At 33.5% G+C, this 12,307-nt stretch overlaps 2 pseudogenes; both read left to right on the top strand.

Moving 5' to 3' along the window:
* The first annotated feature begins 1,667 nt into the window (after nucleotides 1-1,667).
* Nucleotides 1,668-3,183, top strand: LOC123685174 (annotated as a pseudogene).
* Nucleotides 3,184-6,912: 3,729 nt separating this feature from the next.
* On the top strand, nucleotides 6,913-9,100 carry LOC123685175 (annotated as a pseudogene).
* The last annotated feature ends 3,207 nt before the right edge of the window (nucleotides 9,101-12,307 follow it).

The following is a 12,307-nucleotide window of genomic DNA, read 5'->3' as shown; positions in this document are numbered from 1 at the left end:
AAGTGAACAAACATTCTGATTTCTTCAAAATCGAATCGAGTCGTATTTAGTGATTCCTGTCTAAGCACCAAATTTTATTTTCAGACAAATAAACGTCTTTTTTTTGTACATGATAATTTTTAATGTTTTTCATTATTGCTGTATCAAATATCGAATTTGAGTTATTGCATACATTTTGTTGCTTAATTTTTAAGATCTACAAAATCATGAAGTTGATAATATTTATCAAACATGGAAACATTTTTACCAAAAAATAATAATTTTTTTAATCATTGTTTTCAAAAATAAAATAAATTGTTCACTTTTTACCCTGGTTTTTTCTTCTGAATGTGCAATATTACCTATGAGTCACAATAAGGAGTTTGTGATTTAAAAATTGGAATTCCAAAATATAAAATTTTGTGATCTCTTATTTATTCTATTCTTTCGATTTCATTGAAATTATGAGTGTCAATAAAGTTAATCGATAAAGTAAGTTATACATAATTTCAGCTCTGCAGCTTTCACATCACAAAAAAAAGCAAGTTTTTATGATACGATAATCGTCTAAACCACACTATAGCTTTCAGAAAACGAACTTATTTTGTATCGAATTTTTTCGTGAAAAACAAGAATATACAGGAAGAACAGAATTTTCATGGTGTTTCGAATTTCTAGCAAAAGGATGCAATATTTATTTTTCAATCAATTCTTTATCAACAGGTTCCTACATATTTCTATTGATTTTAGATTTATTCAAAATTGTATTGTTTTTTCTAGAATTTTAGGGGTAATAGGAGAAGAATGAATACTGAGTAGTACTGAAGTACTATGTGAGAAGGACAGAGAAAATGTAAATGGATGCTTTTTGACAAAGAAGTATTGATATTTGGAATAATAATTGGATTATAGGAAATAAATATGAATCACTGCTATAATAGAAAAGATTTGAAAAAAATTAATTTATTGGGTCTTAGCAAAGACAAGAATGTCGTCCATAGTGACCCGATCTATCACCCCTTGTTTTTCTTTAATTCTAAAATAAGAAAACCATAGCGTATAGCAAGCAGTAAAATAGCGGATGCTATTTCGAGAAATTGAAAATCGATACGTTCTAAGAAGTATTTAGGTACCCAAATACCTATTACCCATTCTGAATTAATTTCATGAGTTTCATTTAGAAGTTTCCCATAATATATTTTCCTTACAAAAATATCAAAATTGCTAAACTTTGTTCATTTATGGTATGCAACAAACCATACACCAAGGAAGGGTACACAATTTTCTACCGTGATGTTATTCAACAAGCAACACTGCAATGCATGGCAAAATGGACACCACCATTTGCACCATCTTACAACACTGTAAGGTTGCTCCAGGTCCGAATAAATTTTCATGGCGGTCAGCGTTTTCTGAGTATTCAATTTTGTATTAAACCCTTATTTAAAATCCAGTTAATGCTTATCGATATATAATCTGATAGATCATAGTATTGGTTAGCGATTTTAAGTGGGGTGAGTTCAGTTTTATCATAGATAGCTACTTCTGGAAGTATTGTTATTGATCTAATGGCTTGACCCATGTCCGTATCTGGTTTTATTTTTGTTGACGATTAAAAAACGACTCTCCTTCCTTCTTGATAAAAACTGGGATCCGCTGTTATAACAGTTAGTAAATAAGTACGTTTAGATTAGAATAGTTTGGGGATATATAAGCGTTTTGTTTTTATTGTGTTATTATGGATTATCAGTATTTTCTGACTCATTTCAACAACTTGTGAGTCATTTTGTTCCATCACAGAATCACATCAAGTTGTTTGAGACCAACTTTAATATCATTAGTGCCTCAAAAAAATTGTGTGTACTTAATTTCTCCATTCAAATAGGTCTTTGATGACGTCCTCTGAACAGGAAGCAAGCACTTGAAATCTTATTTGAACTAGCATGTTGATAGATACCACAACTCGCCAGTATTTGAATAGATACTTTTTTGATGAAAAGAATTCTTGTATAATAATATATTTCTCTTTCAGGGTTAATATGGACATAGAGGAAGGAGAGTCTTCTAGCAGTGGTCCATTATCAACCCTAAACAGCCTGTTTTCATTCACAAGTCCTGCAGTCAAGAAACTCCTTGGCTGGAAACAGGGAGAAGAAGAGGAAAAATGGGCTGAAAAGGCAGTTGATAGTTTAGTGAAAAAACTAAAAAAAAAAAAGGTGCAATTGAGGAATTAGAACGTGCCTTATCATGTCCTGGAACACCAAGTAAATGTGTCACAATTCCCAGAAGTTTGGATGGAAGACTCCAAGTTTCCCATCGTAAAGGATTACCCCACGTTATTTATTGTAAAGTGTGGAGATGGCCCGATCTGCAAAGTCACCATGAGTTAAAGCCATTGGAACATTGTCAATATCCATTCTCTGCCAAACACAAGGAAGTCTGCATCAATCCTTATCATTATAAGAGAGTGGAAAGCCCAGTTTTACCGCCTGTTTTGGTTCCAAGACACAATGACTTTGTACCCGGTCATTCATTACTTCCATTCCAACAACTTGTTGAGCCGAATATGCCCCAAAACGTGAGCTATTCTCAAAATGGTTTCAATTCCAATCAAATGAGCCCTAGTTCGCCGTTGTCTAATGTGTCATCACCCGGAAGTGTTTCATCTAATCCCCAATCACCATATGCCAATCTTGCAGAAACCCCTCCTCCTGCTTATAGTCCTACAGATGAAAATAATGTAAATCCAAACAACAATCAGAATCCTGAACAAAGTTTAGCCAATGATGTCCAACCAGTGGCTTATCAAGAACAACCATTCTGGGCCTCCATAGCTTACTACGAGTTGAATAGTCGGGTAGGTGAGGTATTCCATTGTCATTCCACCTCAGTTATAGTGGATGGATTCACAAACCCTAGCAACAATTCCGACAGATTCTGTCTTGGCCAGTTGAGCAACGTTAATCGTAACTCTACTATTGAGAACACTAGGCGACATATAGGCAAAGGGGTGCATCTGTACTATGTGAATGGTGAAGTTTATGCGGAGTGTCTTTCTGATTCTCCGATATTTGTGCAATCAAGAAATTGCAACCATCACCACAATTTCCATCCATCTACTGTCTGCAAAATACCGGCTTGGTCGTAACGTAACATCGGTTGATGAACTCAATCTATCCCGCTTCGTTATGCAATGCTCTACTGCCAGAGGAATTTTGCGCGATGGCGGAAACTTCATGATGATCGATTTATTGTCACCTATACAAGAGTTGAAGGAGTACTTCGATGTATATTTATACATGACAACTAGCAGTGTTCAACACCACAATCAACTTCTCAAGGCAAAAGACGCCTTAGTATCAACCTTCGATCTAAGGGATATCTGGTTCACACCCTTGCTGCATATTTAGATCGTTTCTCCGTGAAGAACGCACACAAGGGAACTTAGCAGTTTTAGATACAAGATGACCGAGCCGTTTGATGAAAAAGACCTGGAAATCCTAGAGCAGATCAAGAATACTTCAGGTAAAACATTCAGTACTTTGTATTGTAAATGATTTTGTATATTAAGATATTTAGATTGTAGGATTTGTAGTACATTTTTCTATTAGTTCAACATTGTATTGTATATTTTAAATTGACACATTATTTTATTTTTCTTTCTTTTATTTCACTCACCAACAAATCGACATTAACGCGGTTGCTGAAAGGTTGATCGAACAAATACGTCAAACCTAGTGTCAACTTCAAAATGTCATGTCATGTTATGCGCAACGTATGATATTGCTTAGCGAATATCATTTGACAGTTGACATTAAATTTGACAACTAGGTATGATAATGCTGAGCGAATCTCATTTGACAGTTGACATTAAATTTGACAACTAATAAGTTCGCGCTGATCATCGCTTCAGAAACCAGGCGTTAGTGTAGTGTTCACATAACATTTTTAATCGTTTTCAATTGTCGTTGAATTTATTTTTTGCACGATAGAACGACTTTTATTAGTAACCCCGTTTGTTACTAGATCGGGAGTGAAAGTCTTGTATCTACCCTCTTTAAGAAGTTTTGATTTCTCGGGAATAACTGCAGAACAGCAAAATTCCCAGGCTTTTTGGATTTATTTTTCTACAGAAGATTTGTTATCGCTAATTTTTGTATTATGACTGAATTCAGTTAATTATAATTGTCACTTTGACAATCTACAATCTATTAACTTTCAAGACAACGGCTTCTATTTTATATTTCTTCACAGCATTAACATTAGAGCCACGAATGACTATTTGAATTTTTTGAAAATTTTTTTTATTTAAAGTGAAAAGTGTTTCTATCGTGCAAAAAATGCTATAAGTATCTCGAACGTCAAGGACTACCAATCTCAGACAATAATCGGATATCGGTCAAATGTACTTATCGTTGTCGACACTTCATATACTTTAAATACTTATTATTATTAAATATACTCATTATTATAATATATCATAAGATAATATATTTCTTACTTTTCTCTATTATTTATTATTCAATTTGGAGTATTCATTGATTTTAATGAAATTGATTTATGAGGTCTAGAGTATCCAACCAGTATTGCGAATTAAATTTCTTAATATTCCCATTATCTTGTTTTATACCTAAATCATAGCGATTTCAGGAGCTCAATATAGTGTACCCACATGTTTGATACTGTGGAATACTCCAAAAAAACGTTGGTAAAACAAAATATAAGATAAACTAAAGCCAAAAAGGAGTGGCAAACTGGCAGATGAAGCCTTCTCATAAACTTTGGGCTAATACGAGAACTTCAACGCCTCTGATTCCTTTTTGTAAGTAGAAAAATTTGCTATCTGGACAGCTGTCACTTTTGAAGCTGTCATTTTTGACATTTGACAAGTAAAAACTACTTACTAAAAATGGAACGATAGACGTTTCAACAGCGCATTAAAATTGTTAAAATTTATAACAAAAATGGTGAAAATTTTGCAGTTACAATCTTCAAAAATAAAGCACTTTCAGAGCCTGAAAAAATTTGAGCTGTTGGAATAAGTTAGTGATGTGAAGAATCTAAACCGTGTGCGCCAAAAACTACTGAAAATATTTTTGCTATAGCCCGTAATGTCAACGAAAACCCAGGTTTGTCGATTCCTCGTCCATCGTGGGAATTTGGCATTCCACAAACGAAATGGGAAGATAGTAATGTGGATAACGTCGACGTTTATTTTCAACAATACGGCGCTACGTGCCATACAAGCAACGAAACAATCGCAATTTTGCAAAAAAACTTTTTTGACCGTGTTATTTCTCGGAAAAAGGTGATCGCAACTGGCCTCCAAGATCTTGTGATTTAACACCTTTAGACTTTTTTCTTTGAGGCCACGTGAAAGACAATGTCTATGCCAATGCTCCACAATCGTAGAGATTGTATCACTGGGAGATTAAACAAAAATGTTATAAATTTTTTTTATCTCTTATTCTATTCTTTCGATTTCATTGCAATTATGTGTGTCAATATTTTGCTGGATAGAGATTCATCTTCATGGGCCTCTGCAATGGTTGGATTTGACTTTTGACGCAGATGGGTGCTCCTCGCAATGCAATCAATTCAGTATTATAATTCAGTAAGTGAACAAACATTCTGATTTCTTCAAAATCGAATCGAGTCGTATTTAGTGATTCCTGTCTAAGCACCAAATTTTATTTTCAGACAAATAAACGTCTTTTTTTTGTACATGATAATTTTTAATGTTTTTCATTATTGCTGTATCAAATATCGAATTTGAGTTATTGCATACATTTTGTTGCTTAATTTTTAAGATCTACAAAATCATGAAGTTGATAATATTTATCAAACATGGAAACATTTTTACCAAAAAATAATAATTTTTTTAATCATTGTTTTCAAAAATAAAATAAATTGTTCACTTTTTACCCTGGTTTTTTCTTCTGAATGTGCAATATTACCTATGAGTCACAATAAGGAGTTTGTGATTTAAAAATTGGAATTCCAAAATATAAAATTTTGTGATCTCTTATTTATTCTATTCTTTCGATTTCATTGAAATTATGAGTGTCAATAAAGTTAATCGATAAAGTAAGTTATACATAATTTCAGCTCTGCAGCTTTCACATCACAAAAAAAAGCAAGTTTTTATGATACGATAATCGTCTAAACCACACTATAGCTTTCAGAAAACGAACTTATTTTGTATCGAATTTTTTCGTGAAAAACAAGAATATACAGGAAGAACAGAATTTTCATGGTGTTTCGAATTTCTAGCAAAAGGATGCAATATTTATTTTTCAATCAATTCTTTATCAACAGGTTCCTACATATTTCTATTGATTTTAGATTTATTCAAAATTGTATTGTTTTTTCTAGAATTTTAGGGGTAATAGGAGAAGAATGAATACTGAGTAGTACTGAAGTACTATGTGAGAAGGACAGAGAAAATGTAAATGGATGCTTTTTGACAAAGAAGTATTGATATTTGGAATAATAATTGGATTATAGGAAATAAATATGAATCACTGCTATAATAGAAAAGATTTGAAAAAAATTAATTTATTGGGTCTTAGCAAAGACAAGAATGTCGTCCATAGTGACCCGATCTATCACCCCTTGTTTTTCTTTAATTCTAAAATAAGAAAACCATAGCGTATAGCAAGCAGTAAAATAGCGGATGCTATTTCGAGAAATTGAAAATCGATACGTTCTAAGAAGTATTTAGGTACCCAAATACCTATTACCCATTCTGAATTAATTTCATGAGTTTCATTTAGAAGTTTCCCATAATATATTTTCCTTACAAAAATATCAAAATTGCTAAACTTTGTTCATTTATGGTATGCAACAAACCATACACCAAGGAAGGGTACACAATTTTCTACCGTGATGTTATTCAACAAGCAACACTGCAATGCATGGCAAAATGGACACCACCATTTGCACCATCTTACAACACTGTAAGGTTGCTCCAGGTCCGAATAAATTTTCATGGCGGTCAGCGTTTTCTGAGTATTCAATTTTGTATTAAACCCTTATTTAAAATCCAGTTAATGCTTATCGATATATAATCTGATAGATCATAGTATTGGTTAGCGATTTTAAGTGGGGTGAGTTCAGTTTTATCATAGATAGCTACTTCTGGAAGTATTGTTATTGATCTAATGGCTTGACCCATGTCCGTATCTGGTTTTATTTTTGTTGACGATTAAAAAACGACTCTCCTTCCTTCTTGATAAATACTGGGATCCGCTGTTATAACAGTTAGTAAATAAGTACGTTTAGATTAGAATAGTTTGGGGATATATAAGCGTTTTGTTTTTATTGTGTTATTATGGATTATCAGTATTTTCTGACTCATTTTAACAACTTGTGAGTCATTTTGTTCCATCACAGAATCACATCAAGTTGTTTGAGACCAACTTTAATATCATTAGTGCCTCAAAAAAATTGTGTGTACTTAATTTCTCCATTCAAATAGGTCTTTGATGACGTCCTCTGAACAGGAAGCAAGCACTTGAAATCTTATTTGAACTAGCATGTTGATAGATACCACAACTCGCCAGTATTTGAATAGATACTTTTTTTGATGAAAAGAATTCTTGTATAATAATATATTTCTCTTTCAGGGTTAATATGGACATAGAGGAAGGAGAGTCTTCTAGCAGTGGTCCATTATCAACCCTAAACAGCCTGTTTTCATTCACAAGTCCTGCAGTCAAGAAACTCCTTGGCTGGAAACAGGGAGATGAAGAGGAAAAATGGGCTGAAAAGGCAGTTGATAGTTTAGTGAAAAAACTAAAAAAAAAAAAGGTGCAATTGAGGAATTAGAACGTGTCTTATCATGTCCTGGAACACCAAGTAAATGTGTCACAATTCCCAGAAGTTTGGATGGAAGACTCCAAGTTTCCCATCGTAAAGGATTACCCCACGTTATTTATTGTAAAGTGTGGAGATGGCCCGATCTGCAAAGTCACCATGAGTTAAAGCCATTGGAACATTGTCAATATCCATTCTCTGCCAAACACAAGGAAGTCTGCATCAATCCTTATCATTATAAGAGAGTGGAAAGCCCAGTTTTACCGCCTGTTTTGGTTCCAAGACACAATGACTTTGTACCCGGTCATTCATTACTTCCATTCCAACAACTTGTTGAGCCGAATATGCCCCAAAACGTGAGCTATTCTCAAAATGGTTTCAATTCCAATCAAATGAGCCCTAGTTCGCCGTTGTCTAATGTGTCATCACCCGGAAGTGTTTCATCTAATCCCCAATCACCATATGCCAATCTTGCAGAAACCCCTCCTCCTGCTTATAGTCCTACAGATGAAAATAATGTAAATCCAAACAACAATCAGAATCCTGAACAAAGTTTAGCCAATGATGTCCAACCAGTGCCTTATCAAGAACAACCATTCTGGGCCTCCATAGCTTACTACGAGTTGAATAGTCGGGTAGGTGAGGTATTCCATTGTCATTCCACCTCAGTTATAGTGGATGGATTCACAAACCCTAGCAACAATTCCGACAGATTCTGTCTTGGCCAGTTGAGCAACGTTAATCGTAACTCTACTATTGAGAACACTAGGCGACATATAGGCAAAGGGGTGCATCTGTACTATGTGAATGGTGAAGTTTATGCGGAGTGTCTTTCTGATTCTCCGATATTTGTGCAATCAAGAAATTGCAACCATCACCACAATTTCCATCCATCTACTGTCTGCAAAATACCGGCTTGGTCGTAACGTAACATCGGTTGATGAACTCAATCTATCCCGCTTCGTTATGCAATGCTCTACTGCCAGAGAAATTTTGCGCGATGGCGGAAACTTCATGATGATCGATTTATTGTCACCTATACAAGAGTTGAAGGAGTACTTCGATGTATATTTATACATGACAACTAGCAGTGTTCAACACCACAATCAACTTCTCAAGGCAAAAGACGCCTTAGTATCAACCTTCGATCTAAGGGATATCTGGTTCACACCCTTGCTGCATATTTAGATCGTTTCTCCGTGAAGAACGCACACAAGGGAACTTAGCAGTTTTAGATACAAGATGACCGAGCCGTTTGATGAAAAAGACCTGGAAATCCTAGAGCAGATCAAGAATACTTCAGGTAAAACATTCAGTACTTTGTATTGTAAATGATTTTGTATATTAAGATATTTAGATTGTAGGATTTGTAGTACATTTTTCTATTAGTTCAACATTGTATTGTATATTTTAAATTGACACATTATTTTATTTTTCTTTCTTTTATTTCACTCACCAACAAATCGACATTAACGCGGTTGCTGAAAGGTTGATCGAACAAATACGTCAAACCTAGTGTCAACTTCAAAATGTCATGTCATGTTATGCGCAACGTATGATATTGCTTAGCGAATATCATTTGACAGTTGACATTAAATTTGACAACTAGGTATGATAATGCTGAGCGAATCTCATTTGACAGTTGACATTAAATTTGACAACTAATAAGTTCGCGCTGATCATCGCTTCAGAAACCAGGCGTTAGTGTAGTGTTCACATAACATTTTTAATCGTTTTCAATTGTCGTTGAATTTATTTTTTGCACGATAGAACGACTTTTATTAGTAACCCCGTTTGTTACTAGATCGGGAGTGAAAGTCTTGTATCTACCCTCTTTACGAAGTTTTGATTTCTCGGGAATAACTGCAGAACAGCAAAATTCCCAGGCTTTTTGAATTTATTTTTCTACAGAAGATTTGTTATCGCTAATTTTTGTATTATGACTGAATTCAGTTAATTATAATTGTCACTTTGACAATCTACAATCTATTAATTTTCAAGACAACGGCTTCTATTTTATATTTCTTCACAGCATTAACATTAGAGCCACGAATGACTATTTGAATTTTTTGAAAATTTTTTTTATTTAAAGTGAAAAGTGTTTCTATCGTGCAAAAAATGCTATAAGTATCTCGAACGTCAAGGACTACCAATCTCAGACAATTATCGGATATCGGTCAAATGTACTTATCGTTGTCGACACTTCATATACTTTAAATACTTATTATTATTAAATATACTCATTATTATAATATATCATAAGATAATATATTTCTTACTTTTCTCTATTATTTATTATTCAATTTGGAGTATTCATTGATTTTAATGAAATTGATTTATGAGGTCTAGAGTATCCAACCAGTATTGCGAATTAAATTTCTTAATATTCCCATTATCTTGTTTTATACCTAAATCATAGCGATTTCAGGAGCTCAATATAGTGTACCCACATGTTTGATACTGTGGAATACTCCAAAAAAACGTTGGTAAAACAAAATATAAAATAAACTAAAGCCAAAAAGGAGTGGCAAACTGGCAGATGAAGCCTTCTCATAAACTTTGGGCTAATACGAGAACTTCAACGCCTCTGATTCCTTTTTGTAAGTAGAAAAATTTGCGAACTGTTAAACATAAGCTCTTTGCCTCACCAGCGTTTTATAGCCTTCCCTGAACGTCTTGACAATACTGATGTATTGAGGTCAGAATATCTTGATCAATTTGTTTCTTTAAATTGATAATGATGAGAGAAAACAGGTTTCTATTCTTAGTGTATCATTATATTTGCCATTAGTATTCATTGTTTTCACTATTTGCGGTAGAATACCCAGAAGGTCTCGTATTTTTTGAACGTGTAGAATTAAAAACCTAAAAAAATCCGTAACTTATTTCAATTAGATTTGTTAATAAATCGTCTATTACACCATATACATTGAATCTTTTGAGTTTGAAGAATCAATTATATCCTACATAAAATAGTAAATAGTAAGCTGAATGGACTAGTTTAGTGATGTTGATAATACCATAGTATAAGGAATGGATAGTAAGCCAACCGCCGTTTGACGGCAAGGAGCTGGTCACTTGGAGTCGCTACTGTAGTTGGAACCGGTGTTTTACGGGTTGCATATATCGAACACTATTGACTACCCAAAGTGGAGAAGTAACTCGATAATAGATGGCGCTGAATCATGAGCTATAGATGGCGCAGAAATAATACGATAATTCATTCAGTGGCGTGGTTGAAAAGGGGTCGCATGACATTGCCAACAATTTTTATGTTATTATTAAGTTACCACTACATTTGAATATTCGAATATTCATTGAATATTTATTCGAATAATTGCGTTTTGCATTACGATAAAAGTTTGAATGATCACTTAACTCTCTATTCAGGAATAATTAAAACAAATTGATAGATACAATTGAATTAAAATTATTCATATAATAGTAGAAAGTGGTTTCATCCGAAGAAATATGAATAGAATTGGGATATTATCAATGAAAAAAATATAAAAATTGAATATAAGATTCAAACATATGAATTTAGCAATAAAGAGTTCTAAAAATAATAATATAAGATTCCACATTCGAAATGTAATGCCGTCTTTTAAATCGTTGGCAAAGTTTTTTCATTTGAAATCTTGCTTTTCTGTTCCCTATACATTGTGATTTTTAGACATTTCTCTATTTCAGTGGTCAAAAATTTTTTTATTCTGAATTGAGAACCGACGAATCTTTCTATTCTTTCAAACCTGGGGTCTTGAAATGTACACACATCCTCCTCTAACTAAACTGAGTCAGAAAAACAAAGTGTTTTGAATCATTCATAGAATTGAGGACGAAGTGTATTCTTGGAGGATTTAATGTCCTCAAAATCCGCTCGATCATTCTTTTTGTATCTGTATACCTGTAATGAGAATGAATTTATTTATGGCATTTAGATTGTATTGCTGTGTCCCAGCGTAGGATTACTGCGTCTACATAAGGATCTATAATTGTATTTTGAACGTTGTCATGTAATGAAAATTATTTATGGATTTCCACAATGAGGTTTTTGATTGAGAATTAGTCTCGAAAATTAGCTCCGGTTTGGATGATCGGTATTAATTTTCTCTATAATTTGGAACAATGAGCGATAATGAATGATACTGCTAGTCTACTTGGATTATTTTTTTATGCAATTTTTTTAACGAAAATTGTTTTGGGGTTTGAGGATGCATTAAATTGAATTTGTATTTTAGTATATCCTGAAACATACTAACTATATTTATCTTAAAATGATAAGGAAATGCCAGGCGGCAAATTTTCAAAGTGCCTGTTATGGTTTATTACATCTCTTGTCGTTAGACACTTCTATCTTTTGAGCGTTTTCTTGTGTACCTCCAATTTCTTTTATTACAAGGTCAAAAGGATTATTGAACGCATTACGACCCTAGGACCGGATCATAAAATACCATTTGGTACCTATTTTGCTCACTCTCAATTGAGCGGTAGTTTTTCTATAGAATTTAAC

Source organism: Harmonia axyridis, chromosome 7, assembly GCF_914767665.1.
Source record: "Harmonia axyridis chromosome 7, icHarAxyr1.1, whole genome shotgun sequence".
NCBI classification, from domain to species: Eukaryota; Metazoa; Arthropoda; class Insecta; order Coleoptera; family Coccinellidae; genus Harmonia; species Harmonia axyridis.
This window is presented reverse-complemented; position numbering and strand designations above follow the sequence as displayed.